The sequence below is a fragment of the Pinus tabuliformis genome, chromosome 5_2, assembly GCF_031772625.1.
Source record: "Pinus tabuliformis cultivar Carrire ecotype Pingquan chromosome 5_2, CPIR1, whole genome shotgun sequence".
Taxonomy (NCBI): Eukaryota; Viridiplantae; Streptophyta; class Pinopsida; order Pinales; family Pinaceae; genus Pinus; species Pinus tabuliformis.
Window position 1 is genome coordinate 321988021 of NC_142306.1, and position 9122 is coordinate 321997142.

Here is a 9122-nt window from a genome sequence, read left to right on the forward strand (position 1 = left end):
CTCATGTATCTTGTGAACACATGACTAGATATGTGTTGTGCAGTCAACCAGCTAAGCCAAGCTATGGTTAGGTCAACCAAACTATTTTGGAAGGCAACTAAGCATGTTTTACGGTACCTTAGAGGCACTATCCAGTTTGGACTATGGTACAAATGAGCAGAGGGAGTGAAGTTGTGCGCTTCACAGATACAGATTGGGAATGAAGTCCATGAGACCGAAAGAGTACATAAAGTGGAATTTTCAGTGTTGGGCCCACAATTTTTTGTTGGTACGACAGGAAACAAATATCTGTGGTCTTGAGCTACAAATAAGCATAATACATGGCTGCAAGTCAAGCAACACCTCAGGCGATATGGATGAGAAATATACTTGTTGGGCTATTTGGTTAGATGATGGATCCAATTGTGATATTCAGAGTTGCATCAATCTCTTTGAGAATCCTGTATTTCATGATCGATCCAAGCATATAGATATCCAGTATCACCATTTACGGGACTATGTCTAGAGGTAGATTATTCGTGCCATTCACCAGACATAAATTGTTGGAAATAATTATGTCTCGACTTGACGCACCGCCTCACTGAACTTAACTTATTAAAAAATAAAATAAATATGGATGCTCAGTAAGAGATGGACATCTCACTCTTTGTTTGAAATTTATTTGTCTAATTTAGCAGGCACAATTACATTTTGGTCTGTAATGTTTCTTTCAATTGGTATCAGATCCAGATGAGTAGAGAATCATTGAAGGAAATTCTTTGTGTTTACTTGTACTGCTGTTTGTCAGGAGAGCCAAGCATATAAAAGCATTGTGCTCTTCGATCCTTCAATTGATATTTATACGTTGTGGCTTTGCGTGCAGTTCTGCCTATATTTCCTCCACATGGATTCTCTGTGTATCTGAGATTTCACATGAACCAACCAACTCACTTACCATGTTAAGCAGACTTGTCATTTTTGAAATTAATATTTCATCGATGAATGTCATATACGGTGTTGTTAGCCTTTCTCAAAATTTATGATATATATGATGATAAGAGTTATGGTTTGTATTGTTTGGAGAGCATCATCATTTGATGGAATAGAAACTATATACGTTCCTTGACTACGCCTACTCAGTCGTAGTAGAGTTCCTTCAAGGTAGGGAGGCCAACGCGAGGTTGTTGAGGTCGTATGATGCAATTGCAATGTTGAGTGTTTTCTGAGTCGAACTAAGAGCCTGGGAGATAAGGCATATTTGTATATCGTTAGATAGCTTGGAGGAATCATTGATGAAAAATTCTTATATATGTGCATCTCTAATTGTTGTTACTGTGTTGATAAAGGAGTCTCATAATATTCATGTTGATATGGGAATATAGTAGATTATTGTAATATACCTAGCCTCCAACAAAAAAATATTTCTTCATTGGTATAAACATTATTACTAGCTACCTTAGAGGTTTGTTGATCTTTTTTTCCATATATTAATGACATCAATCATCAAGTTTTAGTTCTTGCAACCTCATGTAGCCCCATGTTTCAATGATGAATTCAAAGACCATTACCTCCTCAGAATATATTGTATCCTAATAATAATTTATGCTAGAAATGTCACAAGTCTTGTAATAATATTTTATGTTATAATACTATTAATGATTTTCAAAGGTGTCCCTACTCTTAATTAAATTAACACTACAGGGAAAAGCGTAGAGGGGGTTTACTTCATGGTTTAAATACTGTGTCGTTATGACCTATTGTAATACATATATGCTCTTCCCTTTAATGTTTTATTTATGAACAATGTCCTCCACTTGATAATGCTTCCTCCCCAAATAAACGTGGACCAATACCTTGCTACCAACCTCTCTTGCCGACATGGGTGGCCTCTCCTCATTGGGATGCATGTATGGCTGAGATTGTCTCGTTTTCATCGATGATTCAGATTGGGTTTCCTCCAGTTTATTTGCTTTAACCCTATCTTTCACCTCCCATTTCTGCATTTTGATTGTCATGCTCCTACGATGAACCATCTCCCCTATGAGTTCCTCCAAGTCTCCCATGCTACCAGAGATGTTGCCATGGAATATCTTGCAATTATTCCATAGGTATAATGAATTTGTTCTTGTATTACCATGATTTCATTTCCGCTGGGGTTAATTTGAATTGGGGCTAACCTCTTGCAATTTCTCGTGTTTTTCGGTGAGGATTTAGGCATCTTATCACTGCTACCAGTATGCCTATGTGTGGCGCACCAAGGCAACCCTTATTGCCTCAGCGAAGTCTTTAGGTAATTGCAGTCCATTTTATGATCCCTTGTTAATGCTATTCTAGTTTGATAATCTTGGGTGTTTACGGAAATGGTGGTTTGTCACGTTTGCTGGGTTAATGTAGGAATACTTACAGTGAAAAAAGGATTTTCTCAGCTTCTGTAGTGAGCAGGAGCACCCTCTCATTCTCAAAAGAGCCATCGATTCCCAAGTATGGTCAGAGAACCCTTGGTTGAAGAAAACAAACTCTTCCCTGCATGATTACTATAAGATAGCCATAGATAGGTGGAACACCTTATATGGTTGGGGATTTTAGGGAGGCACAGGGTTCAACGAGTTTATCCTTAGATATTCTAGGAACTCATCAGCGAGGTTGTCTCTGTTAAGGTTTACTGAGTTCTATCTATTCAATAATTGCTAGGAATGTTGGTTTTCTGCAGCCGAATGGCATAGTTATTTCTCATATGCCTGCCTGGTCTTATAGGTTGAACCAGGTGGCTTGACCTTCATTTTATTTTTGGCATTTGGTCTCTCCAACACAGGCCCATCTTTAATATATTCTAATGTGGGGGTTATACCAACTGTGTAACCCTACTCCTTCATTGCTGATTAATTTCATTTCATCTCTCTGAATAGAGAGTTTCTCTCCCTGTAGTCTGTTCATAAAATATTTGTGTTTCTATATCGTCACTGGCCTAAGATCGAATGTACATTTGTAAGCTAGTTGACTTTCCTGTGGAAGTTCGATGTTACAGTTTGGATGGCTTGCCACGTTAGCCTGCCACTATTATGACTAAACTGCTATGCCCTTGTAATGCTTCTTTAGTTTTATTATGTATACATATTGTGTCTATCCTTTAGTACTTTTCATTTGAGTTTTCTAATACATGAACGTGAATTTTATTGGTGTGAAGAAAGATGGGTCTTTCCTTCTGGAATTTCTCTGGTCTAATTGAATGATGTAATTGATAGATATATGATTTGCTTTGTTCTGCTTAAGATATCCCATTTTTTATTTTCTCTTAATACTTTTTATTGAATAACTAATAATAATGCTATAAGATATTATTTCCATTTATGGTTTGGTGGCATCATGGCTAATTATGTGATATAAATGGAGTTCTCGGCTATTTTCTGATTTGGGTACCATTTAACTGTGCATATATTGTTTGGCTATGTATAGATGCAATTTTTGTTCGTTATCCCATATGAGTGTTACTTCTATTTCTCATAGCTCCATTATTTTGTTTTGCATTACTGATAATTTTGTTGATTATTGAACTCTTATTGTTGTTTGCATGTAATAGTGGTTCCAAGGTTTTTGTTGTTACAGGCAAGGGTTATAGATTTCTGGGAGACAGTATGGTTAACTATTACCTGCTATCCAAAATGTGAACATGCATGGCAGTAGTTGCATCATCTCTCGACCTCATGTTTAACCTGTACGCACCACCCATTTCATATCTAACTGTTATGCATAAATAAGCTCAGTTACCTAAGTTAACAAGCAATTTTTGCTAATTTAATTCCTTTATAGTTTAAATTTAATTACTGTATAAACTATTTCCTGTATAATAACTCCTTTTTGCGGGTTCTTTCTTCATTCATTTCCAGTATTACAACTCCAATTTGAGGAAATATAATCGTGTTTTTTTGTATCCTAAGACCCAGAATTAAATTATTTGTTCTCCTCATAGCTAGCTCTATGGGTATTCTATCCTCCTCAACAACAACAAAGTTCTTTGCCTGAAGACTATGATATTTCTATACATTGATCACCTAACGACTGTTACAATTATAATTAATTCTATTCTTAAGCTTTAACTGTACTTTACTTACAATCTGAAAGTTACCTATTTCACTTTCCTATTTGAGTTTTTCCTATTATCTGATGGATGTGGTTATGCATGCTTATATTAATGCTCAAATATATTGCACTCTGATTTCCATGTTTAGTTGTACATTTTTGTGTATATTTGCGCATCTCGCTCTAGCATCACTACTAAGACTAGTTCCTGGTTAACTGCCTTTGCATGTAGTGCAATGCATGTCCTAGGATTCAATATCTAGTTTAAGTTGCCTATTATTAGATAGAGCATAATATGTGATTATCTTTTTTTGTTGAAAACTATCATAGTTCCATAACTAATTTCAAGAATATTTATCTGTAATTGCATTAAAATCTACACACTGATTTAGTTCGATAACGAGTATAGACATCTACAGATACATTGGAGTTTACAGTAATGGATTAAACCAATCACTAGTATGTTAATTTTATTCTATGTCACTATACACATACTTTATATATATCGCTCTACAGCTAGTAATTATTCATAAATCATCTATAAGTAAGACTATCACTAAAAAGGTATCATCATACATTGCATAGCAGTCTACATAATTGAAATTGTATCCAACTTAAGTCAACATAAGCCAAAACAAACTAGAGAATTGTACATAATTGAAATTGTATCCAACTTAAGTCAACATAAGCCAAACCAAACCAGAGAATTGTAGAAATTGGCTGCACGGAAACTTGTGCCAGGAGACACTATCCTCCCAACCATGAACTGCCTCTAGTTCCCCCAAGCTCAGTTGTAAATTTCAGAGAATAAGCAACCACTTGTTGAACTTTTCATTTATGAATCCATGATTTCAGTAGGATTCAAAAGGACAAGTGGAGCATCCCAAATAATGTAACCTTTTTTTTGGAGTCTCATATATACTGACGATTAAAAGCGATGGTACTTTTTCATTTCAATACAACCTTGTTTTTCCTTATATGCCTCCTCTTTGTTTGAATTTCAAGCAAAATTACTACTTTCTGTCTTGCTTGTTACATTTTCAAGTACAACAGTTGCTCCTATTCTATAGTTCTAGTCTTCATGGTCTGGCTGCCTTTTTTTGTGCTGCCTTATCTCTTTCCTATTATTTTTTCTCTAATTTTCTTTTACCTCTGTTAAAGAAAGCTTTTCCTCAATATGTTTGTCATCAGTGTCATGATTATCCTCTTCCACAGGAGGTGAAATCATGGTTTCTAGAGGCTATAGTGGAATATTATGTACTGTGAATTATTGTTATGTTGTTTCATATTATTTTTTTGGTAGTTAATAGATAATATATTATGTCATACTTGATCATCCCCATTTTGGATCCATCTTGCCTATAAAGGGAAGTATATTATATGTTGTATGGTTGATTTTTGACATTTTCTTAATACAAACATTATTTGTTTGAGAAATATCCTATTAAGGGTGGCACCCAACAATATGGTAGGCTCCAACTCCATGATAATGGGTTCCCACCTATCATTTTCCTTCTTTCATGTTGGAGGCTTCTTTGCCTTAAAGATTGCTAATGCCAACCAATGGTATATGTCATTCTATTGCAGTGGTCGGCGAAGCAGTTGTGGTGCCTTTCTTTTCATTCTCTCACTTCCTTACTAACGTAATAGCAAGGACTTTCTTAAGAGTATTGTGACTTATAGATAGATTGTAAGGTCCCACCTTACCAACCATCAGTATTATACTAAGGCTAACTCAAAATGCGATATTATTTTATTTTAAGTTTAAGTTTTTAAGACGTAAAAGTTAATGCAGGGTCATACATCTATATTTTTATTTTTCTTTTTCTTTTTATTGGTATTCTTTGCACTACACACTAATTTCTACTAACTAAATAACCCATGGTAATATTAAACTTCTCACTAAAGCTACAAGGTCATGGTTCGTCAAGATCCAAAACTTACAACCATAAGTCTTAAAATCATATTTAAATGATAGAGTCTTTAGTGGGATAAATAATATCAATCTTTACAAACCACAGTTTCCAATAAGCTAATTGTTCATTATATTGCAATTAAAAGTGTTTAAGAGTGACTAATTTGATTTTGTTCTAAATAATATGCCTATGAATTCTTTGGTAAAACAAAGGAAATAAAAACAAGATAATTCGACTTCTAAAGGAGTGGTTTCCAATGATTATGAATTCATATGTGAGGTAACAATTACAAAAATTTACCTAACCAATTTGAATTCCATATAATTTTTAATTCAATGGAATCATCAGGCTTATTCATTGAGATATTTCCAAAAACACCTTGGTTGCAAATCCTAAATTCACTTAGCCATATTTATAGACAATTCATAGATGTAATTAGCTACAATCATTAAAGAATTATGTCAAACAGTTTGCAAGCATGAAATGTATAGCCATTGAGGCATTCTTTCAAACACTTACAGCCATAACCCTTAGGGCGATTTCAACACAATTAACTAACATGAATCTAAGATTACATAACTTATTTTTCATTGCTAGTAATGGCAATAAGTGAACCTAATACATAAGTAGAACTATCATCCATCTTCATTGTTGCATATACAAAACTTTAGGCACATAAATGACTATAAACATTTAAGGAATTTTACAAATAGCTCGCAACGATGTAGCTACAACCATTGGAGAATTTTGAACAATGGTTAGCAGTCACAAAACAAGCTGCTAACTATTAAACTATCAAACAAGCAGTCACAAGTTATTTAAACTATCACTGTATTAACCATTGAGACTTTAAAACAAGAATTCCAAGTTTATATAATAGGTTGGTTTCATAAATAGAGATTACCAAGTAAGTCACAGCTAAAAGAAAAAAAAATAGTGAAACAAACCACCAAGCAACAACAACAAATCTATAAAATATAACAGCGTAAATAAACAGATTTTGAAACTCTGTCTTTTGAAATCAAAGTTGGGGTGACATGGCCGTAAGGCACGGATACCTCTTGAAGTTGAAATGAATCGAAAAAGAAATGCCCAAAAATGCGATTCTTTAAAACCACAACAAAAAACAAATTCCTACTATCTCATTTATTACTTTTGTCAAACATATAATGTGAAAACTTATCTATAGCTGTAAAAAGAGAAGGAAAACCAAATTTATGCTATCAATATGTTTTCATATACTCATGGCATCCTGAATGATTTAGCCATTAAGACATGATGTCAATCAACTTGCAACGAAACTATACAAAAAGAAAACTTACATAAAATAATCTACAGTTATTGCAAAATTCCTTCAAAATTTGGTGTGAAGCATTTGATATACATCTAAGTCTCACTCAACAACCTAATAAGCAAAAACCATGTAATGAACTACAAAAAGAAAACACAATATAATGTTGTCAACATACCTGGCAGTGAATTTATACAACTCACAAAGGTGGGAGTATGCTCTAGCTCCAATGAGAGTGTGCTCCAGCTCCAATATCCTTACCAACTCATTCTGAACCACCTAGTTTTCCTCCCAACCATATCCAGGAAAAACTTCTCCCCGTGGAACCCCTGCTCTGCAAAAGCTCACAAGCAGTACCAAAAGACAACAATAGAGAGATTTGCAAGGCAAACTAAGGAAGCAAAATTTCACTTCTTCTCAATACCACTCATGGTCAACCACAATAGCTAGAGATCTTAGGCTTTTAGTAAGAATTTTAGAATTATTTTGGAAGCAATAGGCTACTCTCCATATCTCTCCCTCTGACCATTTTCCTCAAGTCTCTTCCACTCTTGGCATCATAATCTCCCCCCAAGTGAGAATACATGAGACTCATATATAGGAGGAGCAACCAATTCTTGTCATAAAGGAGGAGTAATGTGCATGCATTGGATTCCATTTAGAGGAGTTTAACTTATGCCATTAAGGAGATGTACGCATGCCTTAGTTAAGGCAAGTGTAACATATGCATTAAAGAGAGTGCAGGGGGAATATTTTATGACATATTTTTAATGAGTGAAAATGAATATGCAATTCTTTGATGAGTGCATAAAATAGAGTGTAATGTATTATTTAAAAGAGAGAGAGAGAGTTACATAGAGCCATAAGAGTCATGAACGAGATGTGTGAATTGATTGAGGAGATAAAGTTGACTTGTAATTCCTTTTTAATAATAATATCATAGTCTCATAAAAGATAATAATGATATTAATAATATTGAGGATTCAATCAATATTGAACTATTAGGATGTATTAATGACAAGTTAAGTCGTTTTTCTTCAACTTCGCTTGATTACCAATTTATGCAAGGTGATTTACTAATTTTGGAAAGTCGTGTTTGAGATGTTGGACATGACTTTCTATTTTTAGAAAGTCATTCCAGAATTGTGAGAATGAAATTTTATATAAGGAAATTCATCCACGAGTGGTATTTTTCTTCTGGAGAATAGGGATTCTGCACCCCTATTTCATGCATCTCCGTGCCTTAGTAGATTGAGGACTCTGCACCCTGATCTACTCCAAAGATCCAAGATTCCATAACTTGATCTTTTTAAATATTAAGGACTCCACACCCTAAATATACAAGAATCCATGTCTTTATATTTATTGTCTTTAGGACTCCACACCCTAATTTCCATGCCCTCTCACCTATTGTGCTTTGAAACTTTGCCTTTCTCCTTATGGTACTGATTGTGAGCTTTTACCCATCTGATGGTTCACTGGTAAGGCCGTGTTAAAATACATGCACACATTACAATCTCATAGATCAAAGGAATCAAATGAATTTCATAATGAAATTAACTTAATCACATTTTACCGAGAATGATGCATGACTTCCATAGTCATTTTGAAGAAATGACTTCCACAATGATTCATAATTGAACATCCTTGTTGGACAATGACCAGGTACCCTACCACATCCTTCTTAGTACAATATTAGACATATATAATCACACAAATCATGTATCATCCATAGATCATAATTAACCACCTATTCCACATAACCATGAGCATCCATGGGTCTATGTGTCTCAATCTTGGATCACCATCCATGTCATACACCTGCTTCATAAATCAGAGGCAAAAAAGAGAAACATATG